We start from the raw sequence: 27,554 nt of genomic DNA, 5'->3' as shown, positions 1-27,554 counted from the left end.
GCGAAGAAGATTGCCTCAGAGTACAATGGGATCTCGATCAGATGGGCCAATGGGCTGAGGAATGGGAGATGGAGTTTAATTTTGATAACTGTGAGATGTTCCTTTTTGGTGGGGCAAATCAGAGCAGGACTTATATACCTTAATGGTAAGGTCCTGTGGTGTGTTTTCATCATTTATCAATTATGAAAAACAGTGGGCCAACACAAAGAGACCTTGAAGTGCAGGTTCATACTTCCTTGAAGTGGAGTCGCAAGTAGAAAGGCTAGTGAAGAAGGTGTTTGGTCAGCTTTCCTTTATTGGTCAGTGCATTGAGTGTAGGGGTTGGGAGGTTATGTCACGGCTATACTGATAATTGGTTATGCCACTTTTGGAATACTGTGTGCAATTCTGATCTCCCTGCTATAGAATGAATGTTGTGAAACTTGAAAGGGTTCAGAAAAGACTTACGAGGAAGTTGCCAAGATTGGAGGGTTTGGGTATAGGGAGAGGCTGAATAGGCCAATAGAACACTGTAGAGAGACATCGCTGAGCATCCTGGGAGAGGTCAGTGCAGTCGTCATGACCAATCAGCGGAGTGAAGAGGAATCCAGTACCAAGGAACAGTAAGGCCTAATGTTTCCATCCTTCCTTCCTCCTGTAACCAAACAAAAGGAGAGAGAGAGAGGGAGGTAGAGAGAGAGATTGATGGAGACTGTTAGGAAGCTTGTTGTAACTTAGAGGGATATTTGGTCTACTTATAAAGATTGCACTGTCATTTAAGGAACCAGTCAGTGCAGTCAGTTGGCAAAGTGCAGGCTTAGGTGAAAACTGGGCCTCAGTGAGGAAGGCAAGTAAAGTAAAGGTAAAGTAAGATTCTTTTATCTTTTATAGTGTAAATGGACAGAGATGACAGGGCAGTGATGTCCTCCTCCTGCCAGATGTGGGAGATTAGGGAGCAGTCTAGTGTCCATGATGTCCAGGATATATGTGCTTCAGACAGGACAGGGAGGGAAGTTAAAGGTGGGGGGGTGGAGTTGCACTGCTGGTCAGGGATAATATCATGGCTGTGCTAAAGGAGGATACTATGGAGGTCTTGGGTAGTGAAGCATTGTGGGTGGAGCTGAAAAATAAGAAGGGTGCAGTTACATTGTTGGGGCTGTATTACAGGTCTCCCAACAGTGAGCGTGAGGCAGAAGAACAAATAGGTAAACAGATTATGGAAAGATGTAAAGTCAATTGACCAGTGGTGATGGGAGATTTTAATTTTCCCAACATTGACTGGGGTACACTTAGCGTCAGAGGTCTGGATGGGGTAGAATTTGTAAGAAGCGTCCAGGAGAGTTTTTTAGAGCAGTATGTCAATAGTTCAACAAGGGAAGGGGATCAGTTACTGGGGAACGAGTCAGGCCAGGTGGTAGAAGTTGCAGTGGAGGATTTCTTTGGGAAATTCTGTAAATTTTAGAATACTCGTAGATAAAGATGGGAGTGGTCCAAAGGGAAGAGTCTAAACTGGGCCAAGACCAATTATATCAAAATTATGCAGGAGCTTGGAAATGTGGATTGGACACAGCTATTTGAAGGGAAGTCCACATTTTATATGTGGGAGGCTTTCAAAGATAGGTTAAAGGTAGTGCAGGGTGGGCATGTCCCATTGAAGGCAAAAGATAAGAAGGGCAAGATTCGTGAACCGTGGATGACAGGATGAAAAGGGAAGCGTACATAAGGTCTAGGCAGCTAAAAACAGAATGGGCCCTGGAGGAATATCGGAAGAGTAGGACAAGTCTTAAACAAGGAATTAAGCAGGCTAAAAGGGTCATGAAATAGCTTTAGCGAGCAGAATTAAAGAGAATCCCAAACATTTTATTCTTATATAAGAAGCAAACAGGTAACTAGAGAAAGGATTGGCCCACTAAAGGATAATGAAGGAAGGCTGTGTGTCAAAACTAAGAGAATGGGTGAGATTCTGAATGATTGCTTTGCATCAGTGTTCATGGAGGAGAAGAAGATGATGAATCTTGAGATTAGAGACAGAAGTTTGATTAGTCTGGATCATGTTGACATAAGTAGGGAAGATGTGTTGGGTAGGCTAGAGGTTATTAAGGTGGACAAATCCCCAGGACCGGATAGGATCTATCCCAGGTTGCTGAGGGAGGTGAGAGAGGAAATAGCTGGGGCCCTGACAGATATCTTTGTGGCAACCTTAAACGCAGGTGAGGTGCCAGAGGACTGGAAGGTTGCTCATGTTGTCCCCCTTTACAAGAAGGGTAGTGGGGATATTCTGGGTAACTACAGACCAATGAGCCTGACATCATTGGTGGGAAAGTTGCTAGAGAAGGCACTGAGGGATAGGATCTATTTATATTTGGAAAAGAATGGGTTTATCAGTGATAGGCAACACAGTTTTGTGCAGGGGAGATTGTGCCTTACCAACTTAATAGAGTTCTTCGAGGAAGTGACCAAGTTGATAGATGAAGGAAGGGCTGTTGATGTCATATACATGGACTTTAGTAAGGCTTCCCCATGGTAGACTAATGGAGAGAGTCAAGTCACATGGTGTGCAGGGTGTTCTAGCTCGGTGGATAAAGAACTGGTTGAGCAACTGGAGACAGAGAGTAGTAGTTGAAGGGAGTTTCTCGAAATGGAGAAAGGTGACCAGTGGTGTTCCACAGGGGCCACTGTTGTTTGTGATATATGTAAATGATCTGGAAGAGGGCACTGTTGGTATGATCTGCAAGTTTGCAGATGACACAAAGATTGGTGGAGTGGCAGAAAGCATAAGGGACTGTCAAAGAATACAGGATAATTTAGATAGACTGGAGAGTTGGGCGGAAAAGTGGCAGGTAGATTTCAATCCAGCCAAATGTGAGGTGATGCATTTAGGCAAGACTAATTCTAGAGTGAATTATACAATGAACGGAAGAGCTTTGGGAAAAGTTGATGGGTAGAGAGATCTGGGAATGCGAGTCCATTGTACCCTGAAGGTTACTGCACAGGTGGATAGAGTGGTCAAGAAGGCAGATAGTATGATTGCCTTCATTGGACGGGGTATTGAGTATAAGAGCTAGCAAGTCATGTTAACATTGTACAAGACATTGGTTTGGCCACATTTAGAATACTGTGTACAGTCAGATAGATGGGTGACCACCAGAAGAGGCAAACAGGTGGTTCAGAAGTCTCCTGTGATATACTGTTTTGGATACTGTTGTAGGGGTATAGCCTCTTAGGGGAGTATAACAGCAGCAGCCAGACCTGTGGCACCACAACTGCCTCTGCTGTAGAGCAGGATCAGGTGAAGTCCAAGAGCGATAATGATTGAAGACTCACCAGCCAGGTGTTTCTGTGGCCGCATTCAAGACTCCAGGATGGGGTATTGTCTCCTGGTGCCAGGTCCAAAGATGTGTTTGAGTGGTTGCACAAAATTCTTAAGGGGGAGGGTGAGCAGCCAGAGGTGCACATTTGTACCAATGACAGAGGTGTTGAACTCAATGGTAAGTCCAGAAGGTTGTTAAGTGCCCAGTCTGAAGATGCAAGTTGTCCCTTCAGTTTGCACATTGATTCACTGGAGCACTGCAGCATGCTGAGGTCAGCGGGCAAGTGAACAAGAAACTGTGTAAAAATGACCTGCTACGGGAAGGTCAGGGTCATGCTTGCACATGGAGTGGAGGTATACTGCAATATGGTCACTCAGGCTGGGTTTGGTTTCTCCAATATAGAGCAGGCCAAATTGGTTGCAGCGAATGCAGTAGACCAGATTAGAGGAAGTCTATGTGAAATACTGTGGAAAGACTGTTTAGGCTCTTGTATGTGAGTTCTCTCAGATTATCCTGGTAGGGAATGGAGCTACAGAAGGATTGGACATCCATGGTGAAGAGCAGGCAGTTAGGACCCGGCAACTGGAAATTGTTAAAATGGCGGAGGGCAGAAAAAGAATCACAGATATAGACAGCCAAGGTTTCAACAAGCAAAGAGAGGATGGAGTCAAGATAGGAGGAAATGAGCTCAAGAACAGGCTGATACAATGGACCTACTGGGACAGTCTGGTTTGTGGACTTTGGTTAGGAGGTTGAAGCGGGCTATCCAGCGTTCCAAGACCAAAAGGTTGGAGGCAGTGAGGGCAAGAACTCTGAAGGTAATGAGGTTGGTGACAGTCCTGGCAATGGTGGCTTGATATTCGGATGTGGGGGTCATGGTCGAGGGTGAGGTAGGAAGAGTTGTCCAAGAGTTTGCATTACATCACTGCAAGGTGAAGATCAGTGCTCCCGATAACAATGGCATCATCCTTGTCGGTGGGTTTGATGACAAAGTTAGGGTTGAACCTGAGAGAGTGAAGTGCAGTGATTTCAGAAGGGGACAGGTTAGGGTGCGTGAGAGGAGCAGAGAAATTGGGACAGCCAATGTCACTCTGACAGCTTTCAATGAAAAGATCGAGGGCAGGTAAGAGGCCAGAACTAGTGGAGGGAGAAAATTGGAGGCAGGTGAAAGGATCAGTGGGACAGGGGTTGGTGAGGGAGTGGGGGTGGATGGATTCCTGCATAGAGTCAGAGGTGGCAGGAAAACAGTTCAACATCACGGTGAACTCAAAATACATTAAGGTGGAGACATAAGTGAACGAAGCTGAGTCCTTTGCCAAAGACAGTATGTTCAGTTTCAGAGAGGGGAGGGTCAGGGAATATGGTGGAAACACAGCAAAAGCTGAGGCTGTGGATAGTGATGTCTGGGAACAGAAAGGGACAGCATCTGAGGGCTGGGAAGGGGTGGGTGCTAAGGGGCCATAAGGGATCGGCTTTGAGTGATGGTAGGGATTTGGTTTAGCTCCCATGGAGTCACATGCAGCTCCTTTCCATTTTGTTCAAGTGAATCCTTCCTGTCCATCTTCTGATACATCAAGCATATGAGTTGGGTAGGTTGGGTGTCTTTGTTCATCCTCTATGATTGGTGAACTAGACACTTTCACATCCACAATCATGTTACTGGAGGATTGCTGCTCACAATGTTATCTCTGTCACTGGTTCTTTGAAAGATACAAGATTGATGAGTTGTCCTTGAGCCTGTGCCAGTTCATCATCCAGCATCAAAGTCAAATCTTCCATTTCAGTTTGTTCAGTGGGCTGTTTTGCCACCTGAAGAACTTCAGCACTCATAATCAGTTCAAGTGGATTGTACTGCTCATTAATGTTTGCAGTATTGGCTTGTTCTAGCAAACTTTGCTAGAGGAGGCCACATTGGGTGCCGAAAAGACCACTCCCTCTGTGACTCCCTTGTCAGGTCCACACCCCCCACCAACCCAACCTCCACTCCCGGCATCTTCCCCTGCAACAGCAAGAAATGCAAAACTTGCGCCCATACCTCCCCCCTTACTTCCCTCCAAGGCCCCAAGGGATCCTTCCATATCCACCACAAATTCACCTGCACCTCCACACACATCATTTACTGCATCTGCTGCACCCAATGTGGCCTCCTCTATATTGGGGAGACAGGCTGCCTACTTGCAGAACATTTCAGAGAACACCTCTGGGACACCTGGACCAACCAACCCAACCACCCCATGGCTCAACACTTCAACTCCCCCTCCCACTCCACCAAGGACATGCAGGTCCTTGGACTCCTCCATTGCCAGACCATAGCAACACGACGGCTGGAGGAAGAGCGCCTCATCTTCCTCCTAGGAACCCTCCAACCACAAGGGATGAACTCAGATTTCTCCAGCTTCCCCATTTCCCCTCCCCCCACCTTGTCTCAGTCCCAACCCTCGAACTCAACACCGCCTTCCTAACCTGCAATCTTCTTCCTGACCTCTCCGCCCCCACCCCACTCTAGCCTATCACCCTCACCTTAACCTCCTTCCACCTATTGCATTTCCAATGCCCCTCCCCCAAGTCCCTCCTCCCTACCCTTTATCTTAGCCTGCTTGGCACACTCTCCTCATTCCTGAAGAAGGGCTCATGCCCGAAACGTCGATTCTCCTGCTCCTTGGATGCTCCCTGACCTGCTGTGCTTTTCCAGCAACACATTCTCAGTTTTCAGATATACCCAGAGAGGATGTGTCTCAGCTTGTGAGTGTCTCTGAAGTCAAGTAGTGTTGAGGCACAGTGAGCTGGTGATGAAGATACCCATCAAACCCAACAGTAAAGGTTGAATCATTTAGTGCTATATACTGAGTTAAAGCAACTCCTGAACATATATCAGGGGGTCCTGGAGACATTGATAGGAAGGGTGATAGTTTGATGCTCTGACCCAGATAACAAGTCTATGTATGTCAGTATATCATCGAGTCCTATAGACATAGCAGGACAAAGGCCATTCAATCCAGTGATACCAATGTCTTATCATAGAAATCATAGGAGGAGACATTGTGAGCAGTAGGTTGAAGATAATGAACCTCATGGTGTGAGAGTTTGATCAAATAAAGCACCTGAGGGTGGATGTGATCACAGTATGCTGCCTGGTGCATCAGTGAAAACTTCACTTTTGTCTACCCAACTACATCGAAGAGGCATTCATTGTAAATTCAACAATAAACCTGTCCTTGAGCTATCCACAGAAACTTCAAGTGAGACTGAGTATCAAAGGAAATTACTATTAAGGAAAATGGATTTTGTAATATTAGGAACAAAAACAGTAATTGCTGGAGAAATTCAGGTTCCTCTGGAGAGAGGAGCAATTAACTTTTCAAGATGTGGAGATGATGGTGTTGGACTGGGATGTACAAAGTTAAAAATTACTCAACACCAGGTAAGAGTCCAACAGGTTTATTTGGAAGCACTACCAGTTGGACTGCTTCTCCTTCGCCAGGTAGCCAGTAGGCCAGGATCATAAGACATAGAATTTATAGCACAAGATCACAGTGTCATGCAACTGAAATGATATATTGAACAAACCTAGGTTGCTGTTAAGTCTTTCATCTTTTAGAATGGGTTGCAGGTTTCGATTCCTGTTTATAAAAAAAAAGTGACAGCTCAGCTCAGACAATGCATTAAAGGTGGAGATTAGAGTCTGTATGTATTCCAACCTTGATTCAGACTGGTTCTACTTCCAAAGTAGGAATTTATAAAATGTAGAATGGATTGATGCCTGCATTGACTGCCTGCAGATTGTGTACTTTGAGCAAAATAGAACATATCTGCAAATGCAAATTCACCCTATAGATTTATATGTGTGCGCATGTATGTGAGGTAGAGAGAGAGAGTGTGTGTGGGAGAGATTGTGAGTGTGTGTGTGTGTGTGTGTGTGTTTGTGTATACAGTGCATGAATACAGTTTGACATGAATCCCAGCTTCTGGTTGAGGCCATCCTTATAGGTATCCAACCAAGTGTGAGCATGTGCCAGTTTGAGTGTGTGCAAGTGTGAGAATGGCCTCAACCGAGAACTGAGGTTTATATCGCATGACAGGTGACCCCACTACACTATACACTCTCACACACAAGCACACATACACTCACACCCTGACATATTCACACACTCATGCAGAACCTCTCATAGGCTTATTCTCCATCACACTCATGCACAGACTCTATCAAGCACGTATGCACACATATGCACACGAACGCGTATGCACACGCACATGCACGCAAGCACACACTCACACTTGCACAGATTCACACTCGCATGCACTCACACTCGCACTCTCTCCCACACACACATACACACACACAGACACGCACACACAATCTCACTCCCTCACATGCACGCGCACGCGTGTACACACATACACATATGCACAGATATGTCTTTGGGGTGAATTTACATTTTAAGAATTGCATTTGCAGACACATTCTATTTTGTTCGGAACATGCACAGTCTGCAGGCAGTCAATCCATGTGACATATTATAAATTCCTACTTTGGAAATAGGACCAGTCTGACTCAAGGTTGGAATACAGCCAGGAATGACCTCACACAGTGGCACAGTGGTTAGCACTGCTGCCTTACAGCGCCAGAGATCTTGGTTCAATTCCTGCCTCAGGACTGTGTGGAGTTTGCACATTCTCCCCATGTCAGCGTGGGTTTCCTCCCACAGTCCAAAAATGTGCAGGTTAGGTGAATTGGCCATGCTAATTTGCCCATATTGTTAGGTGAAGGGGTAAATGTAGGGGAATGTGTCTGGGTGGGTTGTGGGTCAGTGTGGACTTGTTGGGCCGAAGGGCCTGTTTCCATACTGTAAGTAATCTAATATAATTTAGTGCATTGTCTGAGCTGAGATGTCACTTTTTTTGATGAAACCTTAAGTTATCTTGGAAATGTGACTTGAAAGGAGTTCTGGGATTAACGTAATAATGAAGTGAAACCTGCAACCCATTCTAAAAGATGAAACCCTTAACAGTAAGCTAGGTTTGTTCAATATACCATATTAGTTGCATGATACTATGATCTTGACCTATAAATTTTGTGTCTTATGATCCTGCTCCACTGGCTAACTGACGAGGGAACAGCGCTCCGAAAGCTAGTACTTCCAAATAAACATATGACTATAACCTAATTTTTCAAGTCCAGTGATGCTTCTTCAAAACAATAATACATCTATACAAATATAGATGAAGAATGCATTGTTATGGGAGTCATATCCTGAATACTAAATGTGCTTGTTGCACCCCAAAATAGTTAAAAGTCATGAAACCTATAGAGTCATAGAGATGTACAGCACAGAAACAGACGCTTCAGACCAACTTGTCCATGCCGACCAGATATTCCAACCTAATCTGCCAGCACCTGGCCCATATCCCTCCAAACCCTTCCTATTCATATACCCATCCAAATGCCTTTTAAATGTTGTAATTATATCAGCCTCCACCACTTCCTCTAGCAGCTCATTCCATACACACACCACTAACATTACCCCTTCAGTCTGTTTTATATCTTTCCTGTCTCACCCTCTAGTTCTGGACTCACCCACCCCAGGGAAAATACTTTGTCTATTTATCCTATCCTTGACCCTCATGATTTTATAAACCTCTGTAAGGTCACCTCTCAGACTCCGACGCTCCAGAGAAAATAGTCCCAACATATACAGCCTCTCCCTAAAAGCTCAAATCCTCCAATCCTGGTAATATCCTTGTAAATCTTTTCTGAACCCTTTCAAGTTTCACAACATCTTTCCGAAAGGAAGGAGACTAGAATTACATGCAATATTCCAAAAGTGGCCTAACCAATGTCCCGTACAGCTGCAACATGACCTCCCAACTTCTGTACTCAATACTCTGACTTTAATGGAAAGCATACCAAACGCTTCTTCACTATCCTATCTACCTGCAACTTTACTTTCAAGGAGCTATGAACCTGCACTCCAAGGTCTCTTTGTTCAACAACACTCCCTTGGACCTTACCATTATGTGTATAAGTCCTGCTAAGATTTGCGTTCCCAAAATGAAGCACCTTGCATTTATCTAAATCAAACTGCATCTGCCACTTCTCAGCCCATTGGCCCATCTGGTGAAGATCCCGTTGTAATCTGAGGTAACCTTCTTCATTGTCTACTACACCTTCAATTTTGGTGTCATCAGCAAACTTACTAACTATATGTCTTATGCTCCACATCCAAATCATTTACATAAATGACGAAAAGTAGTGGACCCAGCACGGATCCTTGTGGCACTCCACTGGTCACAGGCCTCCAGTCTGAAAAACAACCCTCCACCACCACCCTCTGTCTTCTACCTTTGAGCCAGTTCTGTATCCAAATGGCTAGTTCTCCCTGTATTCCATGAGATCAAACCTTGCTAATCAGCTTCCCATGGGGAACCTTGTAGAATGCCTTACTGAAGTCCATATAGATCACATCTACTGCTCTTCCCCCATCAATCTTCTTTGTTACTTCTTCAAAAAGCTCAATCAAGTTCATGAGACATGATTTCCCACACACAAAGCTATGTTGACTATCCCTAATCAGTCCTTGCCTTTCCAAAAACATGTATATCCTGTCTCTCAGGATTCCCTCCAACAACTTGCCCACCACAAACGTCAGGGTTACAAGAGTCGCAGGTAGATAGGATAGTGATAAAGGCATTTGGTATGCTTTCCTTTATTGGTCAGAGTATTAAGGACAGGAGTTGGGAGGTCATGATGCGTCTGTACAGGACATTGGTTAGGCCATTTTTGGAATATTGCGTGTATGGTTCCTGGCTTATCTTTACCACCTTTCTTAAATAGTGACACCACATTAGCCAACCTCCCGTCTTCCAACATCTCACCTGTGACTACCGATGATATAAATATCTCAGCAAGGGGCCCAGCAATCACTTCCCTACCCTCCCACAGAATTCTGGGGTACACTTGATCAGATCCTGGGGATTTATCCACCTTTATGCTTTTCAAGAAATCTTGCACTTCCTCCTTTATGGACATTTTTCATGATGTCACCATCTATTTCCCTACATTCTATATCTTCCATGTCCTTCTCCACAGTAAACACTTCTGCAAAATACTCATTTATTATCTCCCTCATCTTCGGCATTTCCACACAATGGCCACCTTGCTGATCTTTGAGTGGACCTATTCTCCCTTGTTACCCTTTTGTCCTTAATGTATTTATAAAGACTCTTTGGATTCTCCTTAGCCGTACTTGCCAAAGCTATCTCATGTCCTCTTTTCACCCTCCTGATTTTCTTCTTAAGTGTACTCCTACTGCCTTTCTACTCTTCTAAGGATTCACTCAATCTATCCTGTCTGTACCTAACATATGCATCCTTCTTTTTCTTAACCAAACCCTCAATTTCTTGAGTCACCCAGCATCCCCTATACCTGCCACCCTTTCCTTTCACCCTGCCAGGAATATCCTGTCTCTGGACTCTCATTATCTCATTTCTGAAGGCTTCCTATTTTCCAGCTGTCCCTTTACCTGCAAACATATCTCCCAGTCAGCTTTTGAAAGTTCTTGCCTAATACAGTCAAAATTAGTCTTCCTCCAATTTAGAACTTAAACTTTTAGATCTGGTCTATCCTGTTCCATCACTATTTTAGAACTAAATAGAATTATGGTCTCTGGCCCCAAAGTGCTCCCCCACTGACACCTCAGTCACCTGCCCTGCCTTATCTCCCAAGAGTAGGTCAGGTTTTGCAGCTTCTCTAGTAGGTACATCCACATACTGAATCAGAAAATTGTTTTGTACACACTTAACAAATTCCTCTCCATCTAAACCCTTAACACTGTGGCAGTCCCAGTCTATGTTTGGAAAGTTAAAATCCCCTACCATAACCACCCTATTATTCTTACAGATAACTGAAATCTCCTTTTAATTTTGTTTTTCAATTTCCCGCTGACTATAAAGGGGTCTATAATACAATCCCAATAAGGTGATCATCCCTTTCCTATTTCTCAGTTCCACCCAAATAATGTCACTGGATGTATTATCCTCCCTCAGTACAGCTGTAATGCTATCCCTTATCAAAAACACCACTCCCCCTCCTCTCTTGCCTCCCTTTTTAACCTTCCTGTAGCATTTGTATCCTGGAACATTAAGCTGCCAATCCTGCCCATCCCTGAGCCATGTTTCTGTAATTGCTATGATATCCCAGTCCCATGTTCCTAACCATGCCCTGAGTTCATCTGCCTTCCCTGTAAGGCCTCTTGTATTGAAATAAATGCAGTTTAACTTATTAGTCCTACCTTGTTCTCTGCTTTGTCCCTGCCTGCCCTGGCTGTTTGACTCGCTTCTTTTATCAACTGTACCAGTCTCAGATTGATCTCTTTTCTCTGTATCTACCTGTGTCACCCCCTCCCCTCCACCCCCCCTCCACCTTACTAGTATAAATCCTCCTGAGCACCTCCAGTAAATCTCCTTGCCAATATATTAGTCCCCTTCCAATTCAGGTGCAATTCATCCTCCTTGTACTTCTATCCCAGAAGATATTCCAATGATCCACAAATGTGAACCCTTCTCCCATACACCAGCTCCTCAGCCATGCATTCATCTGCTCTATCCTCCTATTCCTTCCCTCACTCGCTCGCAGCACTGGGAGTAATCTAAATATTACTACTCTCGAGGGCCTCCTTTTTAATTTTTTTGCCTAACTCTCTGTAATCTCCCTTCAGAATCTCATCCTTTTCCCTTCCTATGTCAGAGATGGGTTCAAATGTGTATACTTCAACACAAGGAGTATCAGAAATAAGGTGGGTGAACTTAAGGCGTGGATTGGTACTTGGGACTACGATGTTGTGGCCATCATGGAAACGTGGATAGAAGAGGGACAGGAATGGTTGTTGGAGGTTCCTGGTTACAGATGTTTCAGTAATATTGGGGGGGGTGGTAAAAAAAGGAGGGGGTGTGGCGTTGCTAATTAGAAATAGTATAACGGCTACAGAAAGGCAGTTCGAGGGGGATCTGCCTTTGGAGGTAGTACGGGCTGAAGTCAGAAATAGGAAAGGAGCAGTCACCTTGTTGGGTGTTTACTATAGGCCCCCCAATAGCAGCAGAGATGTGGAGAAACAGATTGGGAAACAGATTTTGGAAAGGTGCAGAAGCCACAGGGTAGTAGTCATGGGTGATTTCAACTTCCCAAATATTGATTGGAAGCTCTTTAGATCAAGTAGATTGGACAGGGCGGTGTTGTGCAGTGTGTCCAGGAAGCTTTTCTAACTCAGTATGTAGATTGTCTGACCAGAGGGGAGGCCATATTGGATTTGGTACTCGGTAACGAACTGGGACATGTGATGGGCTTGTTAGTGGGTGAGCATTTTGGTGATGGTGACCACAATTCTGTGACTTTCACCTTGGTTATGGAGACAGATAGGTGAATGCAACAGGGTAGGTTTTACAATTGGGGGAAGGATAAATATGATGCTGCAAGACAGGACCTGAGGAGCATAAGTTGGGAGCACAACTGTCAGGGAGCTGTCAGGGAAGGATGTCGTGGAAGTGTTGAACTTTTTCAAGGAACAGATGCGACGTGTCCTTGATATGTATGTACCTGTCAGGCAGGAAAGAAATGGTCATGTGAGGGAACCTTGGTTGACGAGGGAGGTTGAATGTCTTGTAAGGAGGAAGAAGGAGGCTCACATAAGGTTGAGGAAACAAGGTTCAGACAGAGCGTTGGAGGGATACAGGATAGCCAGGAGGGAGCTGAAGAATGGGATTAGGAGAGCTAAGAGAGGGCATGAAAAGTCTTTGGCGGGTAGGATCAAGGATAACCCCAAGGCCTTTTATGTGTATGTGAGAAACATGAGAATGACGAGAACGAGGGTAGGTCCGATCAAGGACAGTAGTGGGAGACTGTGTATTGAGTCGGAAGAGATAGGAGAGGTCTTGAATGAGTACTTTTCTTCAGTATTTACAAATGAGAGAGACCGCTTTGTTGAAGAGGAGAGTATGAAACGGACTGGTGAGCTAGAGGAGATCCTTGTTAGGAAGGAAGATAGCTGGGCATTTTGAAAAACTTGAGGATAGACAAGTGCCCTGGGCCTGACGGGATATATCCTAGGATTATGTGGGAAGCAAGAGAGGAAATTGCAGAGCCGTTGGCAATGATCTTTTCATCTTCACTGTCAACGGGGGTGGTACCAGGGGACTGGAGAGTGGCGAATGTTGTGCCCCTGTTCAAAAAAGGGAATTGGGATAACCCCGGGAATTACAGGTCAGTTAGTCTTACTTCGGTGGTAGGCAAATTAATGGAAAGGGTACTGAGGGATAAGATTTATGAGTATCTGGAAAGACACTGCTTGATTATGGATAGCCAGCATGTATTTGTGAGGGGTAGGTCTTGCCTGACAAGTCTTATTGAATTCTTTGAGGAGGTGACCAAGCATGTGGATGAGGGTAGAGCAGTGGATGTAGTGTACATGGATTTTAGTAAGGCATTTGATAAGGGTCCCCAGGGTAGGCTTATGCGGAAAGCCAGGAGGCATGGGATAGTGGGAAATTTGGCCAGTTGGATAGAGAACTGGCTAACCGGTCGAAGTCAGAGAGTGGTGGTAGATGGTAAATATTCAGCCTGGAGCCCAGTTACAAATGGAGTTCCGCAGGGATCAGTTCTGGGTCCTCTGCTGTTTGTAATTTTTATTAATGACTTGGAAGAGGGAGTCGAAGGGTGGGTCAGTAAATTTGCAGACGATACGAAGATTGGTGGAGTTGTGGACAGTGAGGAGGGCTGTTGTCGGCTGCAAAGGGACTTAGATATGATGCAGAGCTGGGCTGAGGAGTGGCAGATGGAGCTCAACCCTGTCAAGTGTGAAGTTGTTCATTTCGGAAGGACAAATAAGAATGCAGAATACAGGGTTAACGATAGGGTTCTTAGTAAGGTGGAGGAGCAGAGGGATCTTGGGGTCTATGTTCATAGCTCTTTGAAAGTTGCCACTCAGGTGGATAGAGCTTGTAAGAAGGCCTATGGTGTATTAACATTCATTAGCAGAGGGATCGAATTCAAGAGTCGTGAGGTGATATTGCAGCTGGACAGGACATTGGTAAGGCCACATTTGGAGTACTGTGTGCAGTTCTGGTCGCCTCACTTTAGGAAAGATGTGGAAGCTTTGGAGACGGTGCAGAGGAGATTTACCAGGATGTTGCCTGGAATGGAGAATAGGTCGTACGAGGATAGGTTGAGAGTGCTAGGCCTTTTCTCATTGGAACGGCGAAGGATGAAGGGTGACTTGATAGAGGTTTATTAGATGATCAGGGCAATAGATAGGGTAGACAGTCAGAGACTTTTTCCCCGGGTACAACAGAGTGTTACAAGGGGACATAAATTTAAGGTGAAGGATGGAAGTTATGAGGGGATGTCAGGGGTAGGTTCTTTACCCAGAGAGTGGTGGGGGCCTGGAATGCGCTGCCTGTGGGAGAGGCATAGTCAGAATCATTGGTCACCTTTAAGCGGCAATTGGATTGGTACATGGATAGGTGCTTAAGCAAATGTTCGGGACAACATCGTGGCCCGAAGGGCCTGTTCTGTGCTGTATTGTTCTATGTTCTATGTTCTATGTCGTTGGTTCTAATGTGTACAATGACCTCCTGCTGGGCCCTCTCCCCTTGAGAGCATTCTGCACTCTCTCTGAGGCATCCTTGATCCTGGCACCAGGGAGGCAACAAACCATTCTGATTTTTCGCTGCTGGCCACGTAAACGTCTGTCTGTGCCTCGGACTAGAAAGTCCCCTAACAAAATCCATCTCCTGGAACCTGACATACGCCTCATCGCATTAGAGCCAGTCTCGATACCAGAAACCTGGCTGTTCGTGCTACATTCCCCTGAGAATTCATCACCCCCTACATTTTCCAAATCAGCATACTTGTTTGAAATGGGTATAGCCACAGAAGACTCCTGCACTACCTACATACTTGTCCTACCTTTCCTTGAGTTAACCCATCTACTTGACTGTATCTGCCAAAAGAATTTTAAGCAGACCACCAGAATAACAAGTAAGGGAAAAAATAATCCAAATCATACACCAGGGAAACATCAGTTGATATCAGACGCCCAAAATAAGTTAAGGAAGGTCAGAAATTCTCACATTCAAATGAAGTTCCAGGCTGAGAAATTAATAGAATGCTTCAGCTTTTCATTTAGTAAAAAAAAATCATTGTTCTAAATGTTTAGAATTGTCAGGAAAGCTGCAGAAAAACCTTGAGAAAAGTATACTCATTAAGATAATTGCTAAATCTGTGGTATAATTTGACTAATTAGGGTGTAGAAGCTGAGGACAGAAGAAGAATTTGTTAAACATCATTGTTTTGATGTTTAAACAATATTTTTGTTGTGTAGCTGAAAATAATCTTCAAGATACCAAATTTTACAATTTAAGAAGGTGCATTTTTTTTTGGGAAGGTGATTGGCTGCTGGTATTATTGCTAGACTTTTAATCCAAAGACCCAGATAATGCTTTGGGGATCCAGGTTCAAATCCTACCATGACAGATGGCGGAATTTGAATTCAATAAAAAAAATCTGGAATTAAGAATCTACTGATGACCATGAAATCATTGTCGATTGTTGGAAAAACCCATCTGGTTCACTAATGTCCTTCAGGGACATTCTCACCTGGTCTGGCCTTAATGTGACTCCAGACCCACAGCAGTGTGGTTGGCTCTCAATTGCCTTCTGAAATGGCCTAGCAAGCCACTCTGTTCTTCCAATCACTACAAAGTCTCAAAGAAATTAAACCAGATGAATCACCTGGCTTTGAGCTAGGCTTCGGAAAAGACTAACGGCAGAAACAGCCCTGTCAATGATGCAAAGTCCTCCTCACTAACATCTAGGCGCCAGTGCCAAAATTGTGACAGCAGTCTTACAGAGAGGGAGGGAGTTCCTCTGGAAATCCTCAACATTGAATCTGGAGCCCACGAAGTCTCATGGCTTCAGGTTAAACGTAGGCAAGGAAACCCCCTTCTGATTACTGCATACTGTCCTCTCTCAGCTGATGAATCAGTACTTCTCCATGTTGAACAACACTTAGAGGTGGCACTGAGGATGGCAAGGCACAAAATATACACTGGGGTGGGGGATTTCAATGTCCATCATCAAGAATGGCTCGGCAGAAGTACTACTGATCGACTGGTTGGATCTTAAAGGACATAGGTGCCAAACTGGGTCTGCAGCTGGGTGGTGAGGGAATCAACAAGAGGGAAAAAATATACAGCACATTATCATTACCAGCCTGCCTGATGCAGATGTTTCTGTCCATGACAGTATTGGTAAGAGTGACCACCACACAGTCCTTGTGGAGATGAAGTTCTGCCTTCATATTGAGAATAACCTCCATCATGTTGTGTGGCAATATCACCGTGCTAAATGAGACAGACTTCAAACAGATCTAGCAACTCAAAATTGGGCATCCATGAGATGCTGTGGGCCATCAACAGCAGCAGAATTGTACTCCAACACAATCTGTAACCTCATGGTCCAGCATAAACTTTACTCAACCATTACCATCAAGCCAGGGGATCAACCCTTGTACAATGGAGAGTGGAGGAGAGGAAGCATAGAGCAACATCAAGCATACCTGAAGTTGAGGTGTCATTTGGTGAAGCCACTAAACGGGCCTACTTGCATGCCAAACAGCAAGTGATAAACAGCAAGTGATAAACAGAGCTAAACGTTACTACAACTAACGGATCAGATCTCAGCTCTGCAGTCCTGCTACATTCAGTCAGGAATGGTGGTGGACAATTAAACAACTCATTGGAGGAACAGGTTCCACAAATATCCCCATCCTCAATGAAGGATGAACCCAGCTTATCAGTGCAAAAGATAAGGCTGAAGCTTTCACAGCAATCTTCAGCCAGTAGTGCTGAGTGGATGATTCATCTCGGCCTCCCCCAGTGGTCCACAGTATTACAGGTACCAGTCTTCAGTCAATTCGAGTCACTCCACATAATATCAAGAAATGGTTGGAGGCCCTGGATATTCCAAAAGCTATAGACCCTGACAACATTCCACCAACAGTATTGAAGACTTGTGCTCCAGAACTTGCTGCTCCCCTAGCCAAGCTGTTCCAGTATAGTTATAACAGTGGCATCTACTCAACAACATGAAAAATTGCCCAGGGATGTCCCATACATAAGAAGCAGGACAAGTCCAACTTGGTCGATTACCGACCCATCAGTCTACTGTCGATCATCAATAAAGTGATGGAAGGTGTCATCAACAGTGCTATCAAGCAGCATCTGCTCAGCAATAACGTGCTCACTGACACCCAGATTGGGGTCCGCTAGGGCTGCTCAGCTCCTGACCCCATTACAGCCTTGGTTCAAACATGGAGAAGAGAGTTGAATTCCAGAAGGGAGGTGAGAGTGACAGCCCTTGACATCAAGAATGTATTTGACCAAATGTGGCATCAAGGAGCCCTGGGAAAACTGGAATCAATGGATATCAGGGGGAAAACTCTCTGGTAGTTAGAGTCATACCTGTCACATAGAAAGATGATTGTGGTTGCTGGAGGTTAGTCATCTCACCTCCAGGACATCTCTGCAGGGGTTCCTCAGCGTAGTGTCCTAGGCCCAACCATCTTCAACTGCTTCATTAATGACCTTCCCTTCATTATAAAGTCAGAAGTGGGGATGTTCAATGATAATTTCACAATATTCAGCACCATTTGCGACTCCTCAGACACTGAAGCAATCCGTGTCCAAATGCAATGAGATCTGGACAATATCGAGTCTTGGGCTAACAAGTGGCAAGTAACATTCGTGCCACACAAATGCCAGGTTATGACCGTCATCAATAAGATACAATCTATCCATCACCCTTTGACATTCAATGGTGTTACCATCACTGAATCACCCACTATCAACATCCTGGGAGTTATCATTGTTCAGAAATTCAACTGGACCCACCACGTAAATGCAATGGCTACAAGAACAGGTCAGAAGCTAGGAATACAGTGGCAAGTATCTCACCTCCTGACTCCTGAAAGCCTGCCACCATCTACAAGGCAAATGTCAGGAGTGTGAAGGAGTACTCCCCACTTGCCTAGATGAGTATAGTCCCTACCACACTTAAGATGCTTGACACCATCCAGGACAAAGCAGCCCACTGATTCATATTGCATCCACAAGCATCCACTCCTTCCACCACCAGCGCTTTTAAATAGCAATGTTTACGATTGATAAGATACTCTGCAGAAATTCACCAAAAACCCTCAGACACACTTTTCAAACTCACAACCACTTCCATTTAGAAGGACAAAGGCAGCAGATATATGGGAATAGTATCGCCTCCAAGTTCCACTCCAAGCCAGTCAACATCCTAAATTGGAAGTATATTGTTGTTCCTACACTGTCGCTGGGTAAAATTCCTGGAGTTCCCTCCCAAAGGTATTGTGAGTCAACCCACAGCAGGTGGGAGAAAATGAGGACTGCAGATGCTAGAGATCAGAGTCGAGGGTGTGGTGCTGGAAAGCACAGCAGATCAGACAGCATCTGAGGACCAGGAGGAATTGACATTTCAGGCATAAGCCCTTCATTAGGAAGGCCACAGTTTCAAACCCACAGCAGGTGGACTGCAGTGGGTCAAGAAGGCAGCTCTGCACCACCTCAAGGGCAACTACGGACAGACAATGGATGCTGGCAAGCCAGCAGCACCCTCATCCTACAAAATAAGTTTTTAAAAAATCTCAAGGACAAAGAGCAGAAAGAGTGTGCATCATCTGTTTTGTTCAAAAAGCTATTAAACTTATCATGGAGAAAAGAAACTGGAAAAATAAAGAGTCCTTCCTTCCACCTTTTCTCTGATTTTCAATAAATAAAAACATGGTATTTTTTTCATTATAAAAGACTTCACCAACCATTGAAAATTTGAAAATATTCTTTTCAGCATAAGTAGAAGGTTAATTCTGAATGATTTCTGAAGTTTTTAAGACTTAATTAACAGAAATTAAAGAACGTTACTGATACGGAAAATAAGAAGATAGAATTTAAATATCTTCATTAAAACAACAAAGCTTCTTAATGACAAAATTTCAAGTAATCCATCTTCATTAACCATTAATTAAAGAAAATTAGTGCAATATTCTTTTATTAAATGCTGAAGAAGAAAACATTTAATGTAACTGAAGTGATCAACATTGAATGGCAATTCCAGCTACATCTACAAAATAATTACAGATTTCCAGTGAAACATTTAAATAAATAAAGTAACACAGAAGCCTACAGTGACAATGCATCAATATATTACACCTCCAACAGATTTAAGTTTGCAGATAGTTTTGATTTTCTTTTATTCAGAGGATGTGAGCATCACTGTTTGAGCCAGTATTTATTGCTTTTCCCTAGTTGCTGGGTACTTTCCATCTACTACTATCCTCTGTCTCCTACAGGCACTGTTCTGGGTAGGACCAATCAAGGATAATGGAGGGAACTTGTGCCTGGAGTTGGGGGAGTTAGGGAAGGTCCTTAATGAATACTTTGCTTCAGTATTCACTTATGAGAGGGACCTTGTCATTTGTGAGGACAGTGTGAAACAGGCTGATATGCTGGAACAGGTTGATGTTAAAAAGGAAGATGTGCTGGAGATGTTGAAAAATATGAGGATAGATAAGTCCTCTGGGCCAGGTGGGATACACCCAAAGTTACTACAGGATGAAAGGGAAGAGATTGCTGTGTCTTTGGTGATGATCTTTGCGTCTTCACTGTCCATTGGAGTAGTACCAGATGATTGGAGGGTGGCAAATGTTATTCCCTTGTTCAAGAAAGGGAATAGAAATAACCCTGGGAATTACAGACCAGTCAGTCTTATATCATGGTGGTCAAAGTATTGGAGAGAATTCTGAGAGTGAGGATTTATGATTATTTGCAAAACTATAGTTTGATTACAGATTGTCAGCATGGCTTTATGAGGGGCAGGTCATACCTTACCACCTTATTGAATTCTTTGAGGATGTGATAAAATACATTGATGAAGGTAAAGCAGTGGATGTGTTGAATTTGGATTTTAGCAAGGTGTTTAATAAGATTCCCCATGGCAGGTTCACTCAGAAACTAAGGAGGCATGGGATACAATTGGCTGGCCCATAGAAGACAGGGGGTAATGGTAGATGGAAAGTATTCAGCCTGGAGCTCGGTGAACAGTGGTGTTCTGGGACCTCTGCTCTTGGTGATTTTTATAAATAACTTGGATGAGGAAATGGAAGGGTGGATTAGTAAGTTAGCCAGTAACATGAAGGTTGGTGGAGTGTGGAGGACTGTTATAGGTTGCAACAGGATAGTGACAGGATGCAGAGCTGGGCTGAGAAGAGTAGATGGAGTTCAATCTGGAAAAATTTAAAGAGATTCATTTTGGAAGGCTGAATTTGAATGAAGATTACAGGGTTAAAGGCAAGATTCTTGGCAGTGTGGAGGAACAGAGGGATCTTGGTGTCCACATCCACAAATCACTCAAAGTTGCCACCCAGATTGACAAGTTTGTTAAGAAGGCGTATGGTGTTTTGGCTTTCATTAGCAGGGGGATTGATTTTAAGAGCTGTGAGGTTCTGCTGCAGCTCTATAAAACCTTGGTTAGACGACTCATGGAATATTGTTCAGTTCTGGTCGCCTCATTATAGGAAAGATGTGGAAGCTTTAGAGAGGGTCCAGAGGAGATTTACCACGATTCTGCTCGGACTGGAGGGCATGTCGTATGAAGAAAGGTTGAGGGAGCTAGGGCTTTTCTCATGGGAGTGAAGAAGGATGAGAGGTGACCTGATAGAGGTGTACAAGATGTTGAGAGTCTTAGATAGAGTGGATAGCCAGAAACTTTTTCCCATGAGGGGGCATAATTTTAAGGTGATTGGAGGAAGGTTTAGGGGAGATGTCAGAGGTAGGTCCTTTACACAGAGAGTAATGACTGCATGGAATGCACTGCCAGCAGTGGGAGTAGAATCAGATATATTAGAGACATTTAAGCGACTCTTGGATAGGCTCGTGGATGATAGTAAAAAGAAGCGTATGTCGGTTAGTTCTATCTTAGAGTAGCATAAAAGTTTCATACAACATAGAGGGCTGAAGGGTCTGTACTGTACTGTGCTGTACTGTTCAATGTTTGATGCTCTAGTTGCCCTTGAGAAGGTGATGATGAGCTGTTTTCTTGAACCGCAATAGTCTACATTCTGTAGGCAGACCCACAATGCCATCAGGGAGGGCTTTCCAGAAATTTGACCCAATAACAGTGAAGGAATGGCGATATCTTTCCAAGTCAGAATGGTGAATGGTTTGGAGGGGAACTTGCAGGTGGTGATAGTCCCATGTATCTGCTGCCCTTGTCCTTCTAGATGCTTGTGGTCGCGAGTTTAGAAGGTGCAGTCTAAGTAGCTTTGAAGGATTTCTGCAGTGCATCTCGTTGATGGTACCCACTGCTGCTGCTCAGCATCAGTGATGGAGAGAGTGGATGTTTGTGGATGTGGTGCCAATCATGCAGACTGCTTTGTCCTGGATGGTGTCAAACTTTTTGAGTATTGTTGTAGCTGTATTTGTCCACATAAGTGGGGAGCATTCCATCGCACTCCAAACCTCTGCTCTGGAAATGGTGGACAGGGAGTCAGGAGGTGAGCTACTCACCACAGTCTTCCTCGCCTCTGACACGCTCTTGTGGCTACAGTGTTTATATCACAAGCCTAATTCAGTTCTGGTCAATGATAATCCCTGGGCTTTTGGTAGTCAGGGATTCAATAATAGTAACATCATTAAATGCTAAGGTATAGTGGGTGAATTGTACGCTCCATCAAATACAATGTTGAGACATGGAATGGAACTGATTTTTATGGAAGAGTCAGTGTATAAAATACAGAATTATTTCAGAATTATAGAAGAATTTCAGTGAAGAAGTAAACTATTTAGGTCCTTGACCTTGTTTTAAAATCTCAGAATATAAGATTAGATTAGATTACTTACAGTGTGGAAACAGGCCCTTCGGCCCAACAAGTCCACACTGCCCCGCCGAAGCGTAACCCACCCATACCCCTACATCTACATTTACCCCTTACCTAACACTATGGGCAATTTAGCATGGCCAATTCACCTGGCCTGCACATCTTTGGACTGTGGGAGGAAACCGGAGCACCCGGAGGAAACCCACGCAGACACGGGGAGAACGTGCAAACTCCACACAGTCAGTCGCCTGAGGCGGGAATTGAACCCGGGTCTCAGGCGCTGTGAGGCAGCAGTGCTAACCACTGTGCCACCGTGCCGCCCAGAGAAGAGATAAATATGTTTTATGATATCATAAAACCATTTGGCAATTAAAGAACACTAAACACTAATCATTGAGTGGAGAGAGCACCATTTAGTGAAAGAATACATCTTCTTTCTTGTTAACACTGTTACTAATGATCAATAATACACTGTCAGAATATTGTGATTTTACAAATTTGCAGCTAACGGGAGACAGAATTATGATCAGAATTTCTGACATTTTTCTTTCAGAGATATTACAGCCAAAAGAGCGTTTTGTTGAGGAAGAGTTTTCCAGATGGTGGGAAAACTGTCAAAGAGTGTGGCGCTGGAAAAGCACAGCAGGTCAGGGAGCATCCGAGGAGCAGAAGAATCAACGTTTCGGACATACGCCCTTCATCAGCGATCAGATGGTGGGAGAAGCTGGATCCATAATAGCACAAAGGAATGATGGGAATAGAAAGTCAAGTTCTATGAATTAGATCAGACATCAATTTTCTAAAGTATAATTGCACCAAAATACCTTCATAAGTTGACACAACATGTCTTTAGATCCTAGACACTAGAAATGACTGTTCAGATGTAGGGTTAAAATACCACACAACCTGCTTTAACATGCCAATGTAATCTTTGTAAGAAAGTGGGACATTTACAGAAAAGTGTAAAGAACCTTTGAACCTCAGAACTAATAATGTCTACTTGGACAAAAAGATGATCATCTCACAGCAAGCATCTTTGGAAGAAATTCCCAGACTACAAAAATGTTGCTTGATTGGAACTTCTTCTATCTAAGATGTGACTCAACCATTCTTCGACTGACTATTCATGGCAAGAATGGAACTATAACCTTCTCACAGAAACTTGCTTTGCACAGGCAGCTCACACTGTTCAAAATCAAAGCGATATTAAAAAATAATCTTAAAAGACCGATCCCATATGGAACAGGTGTACATTGCTGAAAAAAACACTTCATTTCTGAAAAGAAACATAAAATTCACTGGTAAAATTTGACAGTGTATTACAGATGTCACTCAGCTCAGAAGCCATAAACAATGACCAATGTAACTTTATTAAAAAAGAAGACTTTGCAGTTCTCAGAAGACTGCTTCCTGAATGGAAAGCAACAGTACACGATATGCCTTAATTTTGTTTACAGCACATTATCCACTGTCATTTCCACCACCTACAATCAGACCCAACCACCAGAGATATATTTCTCTCCCCAACCCTAACAGCATTTGGCAGAGACCATTCCTTTCACGACTCTCTTGTTAGATCCACACACCCCCTCCCTCCACTCCCAGCACCTTCCCTTGCTGCCGCAAGAAGTGTAAAACCTGCACCCATAACTCCCCCCCTCATCTCCATCCAAAGCCTCAAAAGATCCTTCCACATCCAGCAGAAATTTTCCTGCACGTCCAAATACCTCATCTACTGTGTCCGTTGCTCTCGATGTGGTCTCTTCTACATTGGGGAGACAGGACTCCAACTCCCGGAACGTTTCAGGCAACAACTCTGGAACACAGGCACCAAATAATCCCACTGCCGAACACTTCAACTCCCCCCCTCACTCGGCCATGGACATGCAAGTCCTGGGCCTCCTCCACTGCCAAATCCAAGCCACCTGATGCTTAGAGGAAGAACACCTCATCTTCCACTTGGGCACCTCCCAGCATCAATGTCGGCTTCACCAGTTTCCACATCTCCCCTCCCCCCACCTCATCCCAGATCCAACCCCCCAACCGGGCACTGTCCTCTTGGACTGTCCTACCTGTCCATCTTCCTTCCCACCTATCTGGTCCACCCTTCACGCTGACCGATCACAATCACCCCCCACCCATATTTATCTTGTTGCCTTCGCAAACACCTCACCCCCATCCCCATTCATTATCCTCCTATTTATCTCTCAGTCCCCTTCCCCCCAACCTGATGAAGGGCTTATGCCCAAAACATTGATTCTCCTGCTCCTCGGATACTGCCTGACCTGCTGTGCTCTTCCAGCACCACACTCTTGACTCTAATCTCCAGCATCTGCAGTCCTCACTTATCCTGTAACTCAAATATAATGCAACGAGCAATAAGTTAATATATAAAAATGTACTGTTTATCAAGACTTGTGCTGAAGATATCAGGTGGGCATCTGTCTTTACTTGGTAACAGCAACTCAGAATATTACCACTAAGAAGGAATTATAACAGTAACTCCACCCTAGGCATCCCAGATGGCTCAAGTGGTTACAACCATGGCAGCAGAACCCTTGCCAGCAAAGATGGCATCTGAAAATATGCCAGATTGACAGTGATTGCTTGTCCCAGATCTCACTTACAGAATGATATCAGTGCCTACTGCAATCAAAACCCATCTCTCCTTTTAAGAGATACAGGCTGGGTTACATTAACCACTTATGATATTTGGCCCTCGGATGTCACACCAATTGCTGAACAACATGCGGACTACTGTGTGCTTACAGAACTTAAGTTAGTCGACTCAAATGTGCTGTCTTGCTTTTCCAAATTGTAAAGGAATGGATCAATCACTATGCTTGTGGTTATATTGGTGGGGGAAATTAACTAATTTAACTTGTGAAATGTTATCATATAACATTTCAAAAGGGCTTCACTACACATGAGCCAATTGAAGAAGAAATTAGTGAATAACTTAAAAGGAATAATGAATGATAAATCATATCAAATAATGGAAGAGATGCAGGGAAAGGAGAAGGCAATTGGGTGAGGACAGATAGCTTGAATTAATGATTTAGTTCCATTAAACCCAAAAGAGGATGTGGTGTCACAGTGTTAATGTCACTAAACTGATCATTCAGACACCCAGGACGTGGGGACTTTGAAGTTCACAGTTTCAAATTAAATGTGTTTAGTAAATTTAGAATTAAAAGCTACTATTGGTATTGGTACTGGGGCTATGGCTAATATAATTGTTGTTTAAAAGCCCATCTGTTTCTCTGACATCCCTTTAGGGAAGGAAATTGATTGGAAACTCCTTTGTTTAAATAGTTTGGATGGAGCAGTTTTTGTCAGGTGTGCCCAGGAAAGATTTCTGACTCAATATGTAGATAGGTTGAATAGAGGGGAGGCCATATTGGATTTGGTGCATGACAATGAACCAGGTCAGGTGTCCGATCTCTTAGTGGAAGAGCATTTCGGTGATAGTAATCAGAGCTCCCTGACCTTTACAATAGTCATGGAGTGAGATAGGAGCAGGCGGTATGGGAAAGTAGTTAATTGGAGGAGGGGGAATTACAATGCTATTAGGCAGGAATGGTGGAGCATAAATTGGGAACAGATATTCTCAGGGAAATGCATGATAGAAATTTGAATGGTTGTTTAGGAGTACTTGTTGCGAGTACTGGATTGGTTTGTCCCACTGAGGCAAGGAAGGGATCATAGGATGAAGGAAACATGGGAAACGAAGGATGAAGGATATCTAGTCAAGAGGAAGAAAGAGGCTTACTTAAGGTTGAGGAGGCAAGGATCAGACAGAACTCTATTTGGTTACAAGGTAGTCAGGAAGGAACTAAAGAATGGACTTAGAAGACCGAGAAGGGGGCATGAAAAAGCTTTAGTGGGGAGGATTAAAGAAAACCCTACATTAATGTGAGGAACAAGAGGATGGCCATAGTGCAGGTAGTGTCTGGAGTCAGAGGAGGCAGGCAAGGCTCTTAATTAAAACTTTGCTTCAGTATTCACTACTGAGAGGGACCTTGACATTTCTGAGGTCAGCATGAAACAGACTGATATACTTGAACAGGTTGAAGTTGAGGAGGAGGATATGCTGGAAATTTTGAAAAAAACATTAGTATAGATAAGCCCCCTGGCCAGATGGGAAGTGTGGGAAGAGATTACTGCACCTTTGGCAATGATCTTTGTGTCCTCACTGTCTGCTGGAGTAGTGCCAGATGATTGGACGGTGGCAAATGTTATTCCCTTGTTCAAAAAAGGGAATAGGGATAATCCTGGGAATTACAGACCAGTCAGTCTTATGTTGCTGGTGGGTAAATTATTGGAGAGGATTCTGAGAGAGAAGATCTATGATTATTTGGAAAGCTATAGTTTGATGAGAGATAGGGGCAGGCCATGCTTTACAAGCCTTATTGAATTCTTTGAGGATGTGACAAAACACATTGATGAAGATAGAGCAGTGGATATGGTGTATATGGATTTTAGCAAGGAATTTGATAAGGTTCCCCATGTTAGACTCATTCAGAAAGTAAGGAGGCATGGTTTACAGGATTGGCCCATCCATAGAAGACCAGAGGATGGTGGTAGATGGAACATATTCGGCCCGGAGCTCAGTGACCAGTGGTGTTCCACAGGGATCAGTTCTGGGACCTCTGTGCTTGTAATTTTTATTGGTGGAGTTGTGGGTAGTGTGGAGGGCTGTTGTAGATTGCAACAGGACAGTGACAGGACGCAGAACTGAGCTGAGAAGTGGCATATGGAGTTCAACCCAGAAAAGTGTGAAGTGATTCATTTGGAAGGTTGAGTTTGAATGCAGATTACAGGGTTAAAGGCAGGATTCCTGGCAGTGTGGAGGAATAGACGGATCTTTGGGTCCTTGTGCATAGATCCCTCAAAGTCGCCACCCAAGTTGATAGGGTTATTAAGAAGGTGTATGGTATACTGGCTTTCATTAGTAGGAGAACTTAAGAGCTACATGGTTCTGCTGCGGTTCTATGAAGCCCTGGTTAGACCACACTTGGAATATTGTGTTCAGTTCTGGTCATCTCATTTTAGGAAGGACGTGGAAGCATTAGAGAGGGTGCAGAGAAGATTTACCAGGATGCTGCCTGGACTGGAAGGCATGTGTTATGAAGAAAGGTTGAGGGCTAAGGCTTTTCTCATTGGAGCGAAGAAGGTGAGAGGTGTCTTGATAGAGGTGTACAAGATGATGATTGGCATAGATAGAGTGAATAGTTAAGAGACTCTTTCCCAGGGTGAAAATGGCTGTCACGAGGGAGCATAATTTTAAGGTGATTGGAGGAAGGTTTTAGGGAGA

This window comes from Chiloscyllium punctatum, chromosome 25 (genome assembly GCF_047496795.1).
Source record: "Chiloscyllium punctatum isolate Juve2018m chromosome 25, sChiPun1.3, whole genome shotgun sequence".
Classification (NCBI taxonomy): Eukaryota; Metazoa; Chordata; class Chondrichthyes; order Orectolobiformes; family Hemiscylliidae; genus Chiloscyllium; species Chiloscyllium punctatum.
The sequence above is the reverse complement of the archived record's forward strand: the minus strand, read 5'-3'. Positions refer to the sequence as shown.